Source organism: Pseudophryne corroboree, chromosome 2 (genome assembly GCF_028390025.1).
Source record: "Pseudophryne corroboree isolate aPseCor3 chromosome 2, aPseCor3.hap2, whole genome shotgun sequence".
Taxonomy (NCBI): Eukaryota; Metazoa; Chordata; class Amphibia; order Anura; family Myobatrachidae; genus Pseudophryne; species Pseudophryne corroboree.
The window spans coordinates 1,054,326,367-1,054,338,797 of NC_086445.1; the positions used below are offsets into that span (position 1 = coordinate 1,054,326,367).

At 45.9% G+C, this 12,431-nt stretch overlaps 1 long non-coding RNA gene across 1 annotated transcript; it reads right to left on the reverse strand.

The window, feature by feature from the left end:
* Positions 1-370: 370 nt before the first annotated feature.
* On the reverse strand, positions 371-7,196 carry LOC135050413 (uncharacterized). The gene is made up of 3 exons (XR_010241610.1): positions 7,033-7,196; positions 1,108-1,174; positions 371-828 (listed from the first exon to the last, which is right to left on the reverse strand). It is a non-coding gene; the product is annotated as an uncharacterized LOC135050413 (long non-coding RNA).
* Between the last annotated feature and the right edge of the window lie 5,235 nt (positions 7,197-12,431).

Here is a 12,431-nt window from a genome sequence, read left to right on the forward strand (position 1 = left end):
GGGGAAGTACGACACAATGACCGCAGTGTAGGAAGAACAGGAGATAGAGGGAAACAAGGCAGATGAAGATACTACATCCTAGCACCTGAAGAAGGGAAGGAAGACGGACGTGAATGAAGGGAAGAACAGGATATGGAATAGAAAGGTGTCAGTCTGTTATTGTCTAGGATCTGAACCAGTGGGAGGACAGAACTGCAATTATTTTGTTCTACAAAGAGGCCACAAATCCAAAGTAAACCTTATACAGACAGATATACAGATGGCTCAATAAGACAGACAAGTGCGATGGAGGCCACAAGGAGTCCAGCCTCCTCTGTCCAGATCTGAGGATATCACAGCTACAGAGGTGCCTCCGTCAGTTAATACGATCTCTAAGACAATAATTTTATTTACCACGTGCAGCCAAAGCCACAAATCAACATGTTTGGTTAGATGGTGATATCTTGCATCACAGTGCCTAGATTCCACCCAGATTATGCCCACATACAGCTGTGCAAGAGAAGGTCATGGTGATGTAGCCAGGACCTCCAATGTGGACCCTTCATTCTCGCAGGTCGCTGGTGAGTTTCTACTAAAGGAAAGGACAGCTCCCATTATCCTAGAGAGGGACCACGAAGCTTCTGTTCCTCAGGGTAAATGCGGCTGTGGGCTCTGCACTGGGTCCCAAGGTCACTCTGTGGGTAAGGTGCAGAGCCTCAACATTAGTCCCCATCCTTTATAACACAGTGCCCATTATAATCAGCTCCGGGTTCTCAATGTCCTTTTTGCTCTGCACCATCCGGAGTTCAAGCTGGGCGTAGGATGGCCTCTTCCCAGGCCCGGCTAGAGCTGCAAAGAGATAATGTAGGAACAAACCATCATACACAGAGCCAACAGCATAAATCCCTCACACTGCACTGATTGGTCATGTGGAGCTGAGACCCCTCCCACCGCAATACTAGCTGAGACCCCCCCCTCCCACCGCAATCCTAGCCGAGACACCCCCCACTGCATTACTATCAGAGACCCCTCCCACTGCATTACTATCAGGGACTCCGCATACCATAATCCTAGCAGAGACCTGCGTTACCCCATTAACAGCTGAAGTCTGTCCCTCCCCGAACTCACCACGGGCACTACTGATAGTCCTCTGTAGCACATGCTGCATGGCGGACACAGTCTTCTCACAGGCCAGCTGGAAGAGAACAGATGAGGGGATCAGGAAGAGAGGTGGCACAGGGAGACAGTCTCAGACATGTACACAGATTTACAGTCATATGTAGATGCTACTTATTACACAGATATACAAGTGTGACTTTTCAAATTACAAGAGTCTTATCTTTGAGACTGAGGTTACTGTACTCCTTCCTCGGCCTCCCCATTGCTTTAATAGGCAGCCTCCCCCACCACTACTCCCACCTCCTGTGAGACTTGCAATTTCACAGACTGGGTGCACTGCTTAGTAAATGACAAACACAACACGGTCTGTACACTACTGTATGTATATGAATGGCTCATGCTGTCATTTACTAAGCAGTGCACCCAGTCCGTGAAGTCACGAGTCTCACGGGGGCGGGATTGGAGGTGGGGGAGGCTGCCTATTAAAGCAATGGGGAGGGCCGGGAAGAAGTACAGTAACCTCAGTCTCAAAGATAAGACTCTGGTAATGTGAAAAGTCACACTTGTATATCTGTGTAATAAGTAACACGTACAGTTTTTCTCTAATTTTGACTGTATATCTGTGTGCATGTCTGAGACTGTATACGGAGTATGACACAACTGGCTTTGGGAAAATTAGAAAGAAAACTGTGGATGCTAATTTTTACACAGATGTACTATACATGTGTGTCCTTAGCTCACGGGCATGGTAACCATGGGTGATACCACTATGCCAAGTGAGCTATGAAGACAGGTGACTATAGTTATGTTTTTATAATGCTGTGTATCTCAATTATAACACTGATAGTAATGATTTTTTTCTGTTAGAGATCTGTGCAGAACTCTGAACTGCGCTTTTCTTTGTTTGCGTTGGAAACGCTGAGCAAATCTTTTTTTGTTTAAATTTCTACTTAAAGTATGGATCATTTTATACAACGCACCAGGGGAGCTTTCAGTTGTAAGGCATGTTGCCCCTGGGTGCCTGCCGATCTGGTGATTTTGTTCTCTACCCTGCAGTGTTAATGTATTAAAATAGGACTACTGTATTTACTGTGCACCGGCCGGCGTATCAGGGCTTGCTTACATTGTACAGTATTCTGTAGTGCTACATCCATCCGCTGCTACTCAGCACTGTACTGTAGTTTTAATTAGTGGAGCAATCGCCACCTAGTGGTGAAGCTATGTATTGCATGCCGTGGATCCTCTTGTGCCTTATCATGCCTTACTTCGCCTACCTGCGCATTTGTGTGGCACGACTAGGACACATGGATGGACGGATAGACATGCTGCATGGCCTATAATATCCTCAGTAAGAAAATTGATAATATCTGTGTAGATACTAATTAATTATTCTGTGGCCAGGGTGTTCTGACCGACATATTTAAATTAAACCAAGCGACTATATGGTGTTTAATTGGCTATATTTAGATTTTTTTTATATGGATACAAATAACTTATTAACATTGTATCATGCAGCAGTTGTGGATTGGCGCTTTTACTGCTGATATAGTTTTGGTCTCTCTAGTGAGACAGTAACAAGATATCACATCTAGCGCTACAAACCTCACTGCTAATAGCACCATCGCAGACATCACTTTCATTACTAATATATAGCGCCCTTTCTATCTTTTTGGGTTGCTATTTGGCAAAGGGTTTCAGCTTGGAGAATCCAGAACAGCCAAAGCACCAGTAGAGTTTGGCGCTATTCTGTGGGTCACAGGATACAGGCAGATGTCTTTGTAAAGACATATGAGCAATAAACATCTTGCTGTGAGACATGTCCTTGTGCTAAAGGTGCTTGTAACAATCACATATGGCACAATAGTCTCTGTATGGTTAGGATATACTCATTCAGGGTCCGCAGGCCTCTTTCATGCTGTTCTGACACACAGTACCGCAGTAAACACGCCCTGGGTTCCTTAACCAATCAAGCTAAGTGCATGTGCTGTCCTAATGGTGACTCTTCTGTGACTGAGGTCACCTGGACCTGTCCTACACCCCAGGTTCCTGCAAGTCTGGAGAGGGAGGGAGGTTCTCCCCAAAACTTTTCTCCAGAATTCAGCGGGGTAACCCGATCACCTTCTCTGGCTGGATCTGGACTCCAGAGGGTGGGAGAAGCGGTTTCGTGGCCACGGAGTAATGGCTCTGATAAAATAATTACCTCTCCCTGCACCTCCTGATCTCACTTTCAGCCATGCGGCTGCAGGGGAAGACATACTGCGGTTCAGAGGGAGGACTGGGGGAACAAACAGCCCACAGAGGCTCCGGACCCCCTAGACTACCAGGGAAAAGGTAAGTGCACTTTAATACTTTAAATACATACATATTTATAATGCTATACAGCCCCCGGCGGTCTTACACTGCTGCAGCGCTCCAGTAACATACTTATTATACACTGTTACTCGTGTGATATATCTATGCATCGTTCTACTGGGGCACAGGACCGGTTATTAAATATCTTCTTTATTTACACCGATTTCTGAAATTGTTACCCAGGCACCCCAATGGGGTAAAATAGAAAAGAGGGGGGTAATCGGGGCGAATAGAATAGAGGGGGGTAATCGGGGAGAACAGAGGGGGGGGGGTAATCGGGTAGAATACAATAGAGGGGGGTAATCGGGTAGAACAGAGGGGGGGGGGGGTAATTGGTAGAATAGAATAAAGGAGGGTAATTGGGTAGAACGGGGGAGGGGGGTGTAATTGGTAGAATAGAATAGAATAGAAAGGGGTGATTCGGTAGAATAGAGGAGGGGGGTAATTGGGTAGAACAGAGGGGGGTAATTGGGTAGAATAGAGGGGGGTAATTGGGTAGAACAGGGGGGTTGGTAATTGGTAGAATAGAATAGAGGGGGTAATCGGGTAGAATAGAATAGAGGGGGGTAATTGGTAGAATATAATAGAGGAGGGTCATTGGGTAGAACAGGAGGGGGGGTGTAATTGGTAGAATAGAATAGAGGGGGGTAATTGGGTAGAACAGAGGAGGGTAATTGGGTAGAACAGAGGGGGGGGGGGTAATTGGTAGAATAGAATAGAGGGGGGTAATTGGGTAGAACAGCGGGGGGTAATCGGGTAGAACAAAAGGGGGTGTGTGATTGGTAGAATACAATAGAGGAGGGTAATCAGGTAGAACGGGGGGGGGGGGGGGTGATTGGTAGAATAGAATAGGGGAGGGTAACTGAGTAGAACAGAGGGGGTAATTGGTAGAATAGAGGAGGGTAATTGGGTAGAACAGAGGGGGGTAATTGGGAGAATACAATAGAGAGGGTAATCAGGTAGAACAGAGGGGGGGATAATTGGTAGAATAGAATAGAGGGGGGCAATCAGGTAGAACCGGGGGGGGGGGGGGGGGGGGGGTAATTGGTAGAATAGAATAGAGGAGGGTAACTGAGTAGAACACAGGGGGTAATTGGTAGAATAGAATATAGGAGGGTAATTGAGTAGAACAGAGGGGGGTAATTGGTAGAATAGAATAGAGGAGGGTAATTGAGTAGAACAGAGGGGGGTAATTGGTAGAAAACCATAGAGGAGGGTAATTGGGTAGAACAGAGGGGGGTAATCAGGTAGAACAGGGGGGGTGATTGGTAGAATAGAATAGAGGAGGGTAATTGGACAGAACAGAGGGGGGTAATCAGGTAGAACAGGGGGGGGTGATTGGTAGAATAGAATAGAGGAGGGTAATTGGACAGAACAGTGGGGGGTAATTGGTAGAATAGAATAGAGGGGGTAATCAGGCAGAACAGAGGGGGGGGTAATTGGCAGAACAGAATAGAGGAGGGTAATTGGGTAGAACAGAGGGGGGTAATTGGTAGAATAGAATAGAGGGGGTAATTGAGTAGAACAGAGGGGGGGTAATTGGTAGAATAGAATAGAGGAGGGTAATTGGGTAGAACAGAGGGGGGGGTGATTGGTAGAATAGAATAGAGGAGGGTAATTGGGTAGAACAGAGGGGGGTAATTGGTAGAATAGAGGAGGGTGATTGGGTAGAACAGAGGGGGGTAATTGGTAGAATATAGAGGAGGGTAATTGGGTAGAACAGAGGGGGGTAATTGGTAGAATATAGAGGAGGGTAATTGGGTAGAACAGAGCGGGGTAATTGGTAGAATAGAGGAGGGTAATTGGGTAGAACAGAGGGGGGTAATTGGTAAATATAGACAGAATATAGACAGAATTATTCAACCAGTCATTAGCTACAGGAGTAATTCCAGAGGACTGAAAAAGAGCAAACGTAGTCCCACTGCACAAAAGTGGAAGCAAGGAAGAGGCAAACAACTACAGACCAGTGAGTCTTACATCAGTAGTAGGGAAATTGATGGAAACACTCTTAAAAGAAAGAGTTGTAGATTATCTCAAATCCGGCAATTTACTGGATTCCAAACAGCATGGATTCACTGGGGGGAGATCATGTCAAACAAATCTTATTGACTTTTTTGATTGTGTGACTAAAGTGATGGATAAAGGTGGAGCCATGGATATAGCTTATCTAGACTTTAGTAAGGCTTTTGACACAGTTCCACATCGCAGACTGCTAAATAAACTTGAAAGTTTGGGATTGGATATTAGGATTATTGAATGGATAAGATCTTGGTTGAAGGATAGAAAACAGAGAGTTGTGGTAAATGGAGTGCATTCACAGGAGGGAAATGTTACCAGTGGAGTACCCCAGGGATCTGTACTTGGACCAGTGCTTTTTAATATCTTTATTGGTGACATTGCAAATGGCATTAAAGGGAAAGTATGCCTTTTTGCAGATGACACAAAGGTATGCAACAGGGTAGACACACCAGGTGGGGTAAAACAAATGATTGAGGATCTAGGTAGACTAGAGGAATGGTCAAGAGTCTGGCAATTACAGTTTAATGCCAAAAAATGCAAAATCATGCACTTGGGTCTCAAAAATCCTAAAGCTAAATACAGTATTAATGGCACTATACTGGAAACTACTGAGAAGGAAAGGGATCTAGGAGTCACTATTTCAGATGACTTAAAGGCAGGTAAGCAATGTAACAAGGCAATGAGGAAGGCTAGTCAGATGCTTGGCTGCATTGGGAGAGGAATCAGCAGCAGAAAGAAAGAAGTAATAATGCCACTGTATAGGTCATTGGTACGGCCTCATCTAGAATACTGTATTCAGTTCTGGAGGCCATATCTTCAAAAGGATATTAATACATTAGAAACTGTACAAAGGAGGGCAACTAAAATGGTGCATGGCCTACATCACAAAACATACCCAGAAAGACTAAGAAATCTCAATATGTATAGTTTGGAGCAGAGAAGGGAAAGGGGGGACATGATAGAAACTTTCAAATATATCAAGGGTCTTAAAGTCCAGGAGGGAAACATTCTCCAAATGAAGAGAAGCAATAGGACACGAGGACATGCACTGAGACTGGAGGGGGGAGGTTCAGGGGAAATTTGCGGAAAAATTATTTCACAGAAAGGGTAGTGGACAAGTGGAATAGCCTCCCATCAGAGGTGGTAGAGGCTAAGACAGTAGAGCAATTTAAACATGCATGGGATAGACATAAGGATATCCTTACAAAGAAATAAGGATCAAATAAGGTTAGAGATAAAAATAATATAAAAAAAAAAAGGGGCAGACTAGATGGGCCAAGTGGTTCTTATCTGCCGACAAATTCTATGTTTCTATGAGGGTAATTGGGTAGAACAGAGGGGGGTAATTGGCAGAACAGAATAGAGGAGGGTAATTGGTAGAATAGAATGGGGGGGGGGGGGGGGGGGGGGAGTTAAAGCACAGTAACAGACTGTGAGAGACACTTATATAAATCACTGATAGTATAAAATCCCGTGTGTACCATGTAGCCTGGTCTGTGCCAGGAGGTCACCAGCACCTGTGTGACATAGATAGGGACATGGATGGCAGTTTCTGGAATTTACCTTAAAGTTATTAGGATGAAGGTGCGTCCAGGCCAGGAGCATAGCCGCAAAGAGATCTCCGGTGCCCACAAACACCGCGTCCACGCGCGGTAACTCCAGGCAGATCCTCAGCGTCTGTGTCCGTCCCTTCTCATCCACTAGAGATAAGCAGGGTTTACATTTACATAGAGATAACCTTCAGGAGAACGCATAGAATATGGGAGCTCACAGCTAGTACACAGTGCATCCGGAAAGTATTCACAGTGCTTCACTTTTCCCACATTTTGTTATGTTACAGCCTTATTCCAAAATGGAATAAATTAATTTTTTCCCTCAAAATTCTACACACAATACCCCATAATGACAACATGAAAGTTTTTTTTTTTTACATTTTTTGCCAATTAAAAATGAAAAACTGTACATAAGTATTCACAGCCTGTTTCCACTGATCATCCTTGAGATGTTCCTTGTTTAATTGGAGTCCACCTGTGGTAAATTCAGTTGATTGGACATGATTTGGAAAGGCACACACCTGTCTATATAAGGTCCCACACTTGACAGTGCATGTCTGAGCACAAACCAAGCATGAAGTCAAAGGAATTGTCTGTAGACCTCCGAGATAGGATTGTCTTGAGGCACAAATCTGGGGAAGGGTACAGAAGAATATCTGCTGCTTTGAAGGTCCCAATGAGCACAGTGTCCTCCATCATCCGTAAATGGAAGAAATTAGGAACCACCAGGACTCTTCCTAGAGGTGGCCTGCCATCTAAACTGAGCGATCGGGTGAGAAGGGCCCTAGTCAGGGACACTCTGTCAGAGCTACAGCATTCCTCTGTGGAGGGAGGAGAACCTTCCAGAAGGACAACCATCTCTACAGCAATCCACCAATCAGGCCTGTATGGTAGAGTGGCCAGGCGGAAGCAACTCCTTTAGTAAAAAGCATATGGCAGCCCACCTGGAGTTTGCCAAAATACACCTGAAGGACTCTCAGAACATGAGAAACAAAGTTCTCTGGTTTGAGGAGACAAAGATTTAATTTTTTGGTGTGAATGCCAGGCGTCATGTTTGGAGGAAACCAGGAACCGCTCATCACCAGGCCAATACCATCCCTACAGTGAAGCATGGTGGCGACAGCATCATACTGTGGGGATATTTTTCAGCGGGAGGAACTTGGAGACTAGTCAGGATAGAGGGAAAGATGAATGCAGCAATGTACAGAGACATCCTGAATGAAAACCTGCTCCAGAGCGCTCTTGACCTCAGACTGGGGCGACTGTTCATCTTTCAGCAGGACAATGACCCTAAGCACACAGCCAAGATATCAAAGGAGTGGCTTCAGGACAACTCTGTGAATGTCCTTGAGTGGCCCAGCCAGAGCCCACACTTGAATCCGATTGAACATCTCTGGAGAGATCTGAAAATGGCTGTGCACTGACGCTTCCCATCCAACCTGATGGAGCTTGAGAGGTGCTGCAAAGAGGAATGGGCGAAACGGGCCAAATATAGGTGTGCCAAGCTTGTGGCATCATATTCAAAAAGACTTCAGGCTGTAATTGCTGACAAAGGTGCGTCAACAAAGTATTGACCAAAGGCTGTGAATACTTATGTGCATGTGATTTCTTAGTTTTTTATTTTTAATAAATTAGCAAAAATCTAAAAAAAACTTTTTTCACATTGTCATTATGGGGTATTGTGTGTAGAATTTTGAGGGAAAAATGAATGTATTCCATTTTGGAATAAGGCTGTAACATAACAAAATGAAAAAGTGAAGCGCTGTGAATACTTTCCGGATGCACTGTATATTATATGCTTCCCAAGATCCATACCTGGCAAAACGCCCTGTGTAACATCAGTGGGACACTACCTTCCATTTGTCCAGTATATGTTATTTACAGCCAAGCATGGCGGCTACTATTTCTTTACAATGCCGCTCTAAGAATGCTCATACAGGCTGCCAACCAGGTAAGTGTCCATCTCGCATCACCTGCACACCCAGCTGTGACGTCAGCCCCTGCTGCAAATGTGCACCACCCGTACACAACCAGGTGCACTGATATATCGGCCAGACATATTGTTTGCATACACCCGCCGGCCCGCTAGCCTTCAAACGTCCGATATATCGCCTAGTGTGTATCAAGTTTAAGTACCTCCGACATATGACCTCACTCCCATGCTATATCACTTCTTCCTGTCATTATACAATGCTCTGCTCCCAGCCTTCCCACCTACACGTCCCCTCCCCGCTCCTACTTGTATATCTGTCTATATGTACCGAGGCACACAGACATAATGCTCCTTCCTAAACCTTCCCACCTACAGACCCTCCTAACATGTCCCCTCCCCCCGGTATCTCCTACTTGTATTTCGTCTTCAGGGCCCACAGTTGATCCACAGGACTGACATGGGGTGTAGGTGGTTGGATAAGGATCGGGCACCAAACGGTTAAGCTTTTGAGCTCCCAGGATGCTCCGGTACAACCTCTCCTATAACCCCACCTCCTGGCCAAGAGAAGTCAGTTTTTTGTTTGGTGCGGCAGGAGCCGGACCACATGTAAAATGGTGTGACTGTGAAGCTTTTTTAAAAAAGAGCGTGCCGCGCCAAGCCTCTCAGAGCGTGCACGGGTGTTCACCAAAATCATGGTGGTAATGGCAGCTCAGCTTCGTTGCCAGGGGATAAGGACATTTCCGTGCCTGGATGACCTGCTCGTCCTGGCAAAATACCAGGAAACCCTCCTCTGCCATCTACAAGTGACTAGAACATTCCTACAGGCTCACGGATGGCTTATAAATTGGGCAAATTCCTCCCTAGTCCCATCCCAACGGATGACGCACTTATGAGCGATACTGGATCCAGTTTACAGAATATCCATGATACCGATGAGAATCCACAGCTTGCTGCACAGTCGGCGAGTATCCATTCATGCAGCGATGCGGATAATGGAGTCAATGGTTTCGCCATTCAACATGGTAGAATATGCCCAGTTCCATTCAAGTCCCCTTCAACATCTGATTCTCTCCAGATGGAATAGACAGCGTCAGTCGATAAAAACACAGAAGATGATTCTTCCTCAGGAAGTATGTCTGTCCCTGACCTGGTGGCTACAAGCATCCCACCTGGACAAGGGTCGACCCTTCTGGATCTCAGACTGGCAACGGACACCAGTCTCTGAGGCTGGGTAGCCGTAATAGGTCAATACTCTCTTCAGGGCATTGGACCAAGGAAGCGAGTGGTCTATCAAGCAATGTCCTGGAGTTTCGGGCCATCTACATGGCACTCACTCAGGCAAGGGAAATACTGCACGGCAAACCGGTTCAGATCAAGTCGGACAACACCACTGCAGTAGCCTACCTCAATCACCAAGGAGGCACTCGCAGCCGGATGGCAATGAAGGAGGTAGGCCGCATCCTTAGGTGGGCCGAAAGCCATCATCCAGAAATGTCTGCGGTATTCATACCAGGAGTCCTAAATTGTTAAGTGGACTTCCTCATGCAGGCGAATAGGCCCTGCACCCAGAAGTCTTCTAGATTCTGGTAGACAAATAGGGTTTGCGGGAAGTGGGCCTCATGCCTTCACGTCAGAACCACAAGGTCCCAGTATACAGATCCAGGACAAGAGATCCCGAAGCAGTCTTCGTGGATGCTCTGTCAGTAAGATGCAAATTTCATTTGGCGTATGTCTTCCCGCCAATCTCCCTGTTGCCCAGGGTGATTCACAAATCTAAACAGTAAGGCGGCGCCATGATATTGATAGCTCCGGCTTGGCCCAGACACAATTGGTACACAGATCTGCAGAGGCTATCAGTGGACAAACCATTGCTGCTTCCTCAACGATCAGATCTATTGATTCAAGGTCCCTGTCTCTACTCACACCTGGATCGGCTGTCTTTGACGGCGTGACTCTTGAGTCATCCGTCCTAAAGGCAAAAGGATTTTCACAAGCGTTAATTCAAACGATGCTTCAGGCAAGGAAACCATCCTTGGCCAGCATCTATTACTGGATCTGGCAAGCATAATTCCAATGGTGTGCTGCCAGAAGTTATGAACCTCGATACTTTAGAGTTTCCAGAATATTGGCATTCCTTCAAGCTGAAATTGACCAAGGTCTCCGCCTAACCTCCCTTAAGGTACAGGTTTCTGCATTATCAATATGGTTTCACAGAAAAATTGCAACTCTACAAGATATTCGCAATTTCTTCCAGGGAGTGCTTCACATCCAGCCTCCTTTTGTACCTCCAACAGCTCCATGGGACCTAGGACTAGTACTTAGATCTCTTCAAGCTCCACCATTTGAGCCATTCCAAGTGGTGGATCTCAAGTGGTTGACAGCTAGAACTCTATTTCTACTGGCAATAGCTTCAGCTAGAAGAGTATCAGATTTAGGGGCACTTTCCTATCGCCCCCCATTTCTGGTCTTTCATCCAGGCAGAGCAGTTCTCAGAACCAGGTCTGGTTATCTTCCTAAGGTGGTCTCTAAATGTCACCTTAATGAAGAAATTGTAGTTCTGGCCTTCCAATTGCCTGACCTCTCTGCGGGAGATGCATCATTGAACGTAGTTCGTACACTAAGGATCTACATTGATCGTACCAGTGACATCAGAAGCACAGACTCGCTCTTTGTCCTATATGGATTCCATAAGAGATGATGGCCTGCTAATAAGCAAACACTGGCAAGATGGCTTTAGAGGATGATCTCAGAAGCCTACTATCGAGCTGATCTCCATATCCTGGATAATGTCTCTGCCCATTCTATCCGCTCAGTTGGTCCGCATTGAGCAGCCTGCCGTGGTGCCTCAGCTGAACAACTCTGTAAGGCAGCCACATGGTCATCTATCAATACGTTTTTAAGACATTATGCCTTTGATACCTTTGCTTCTCAGGATGCTGCGTTTGGGCGTCAAATTCTCCTGTCAAATCAGGAGCGTCCCTTTACCTTAAATTCTGCTTCGGGACATCCCCATGTCAATCCTGTGGATCAACTGTGGACCCTGAAGAAGAAAACAAGAGTTATGGTAGACTTACCATGGTTAACGCCATTTCTTTGAGGTCCACAGGGCACCCACCCCGATGCACCTAATTTGGGTATCTTTCACTAACTCCTTCCTTCTGTTATGTTGATGTTTTTCTCGTATGTACAGGTCTTCCTTCTCGCTTAATTCTGCTCTTGCCTTGGGCTTGCTGTCAAAACTGACTTCCCTTGGACAGGAGGTGGGATTATAGGGGATGTTGGACCGGAGCATTGTCAGCGCTCAAAAGCTTAACCGTTTAGTATCCAATCCTTATCCAACCTCCTACACTCCATATCAATCCTGTGGATCTCGAAGAAACTGAAATAACCATGGTAAGTCTACCATAACCTTCTATATGTACCTAGGCACACAGACATAATGCTCTGCTCCCATCCTTCTCACCTACAGACCCTCC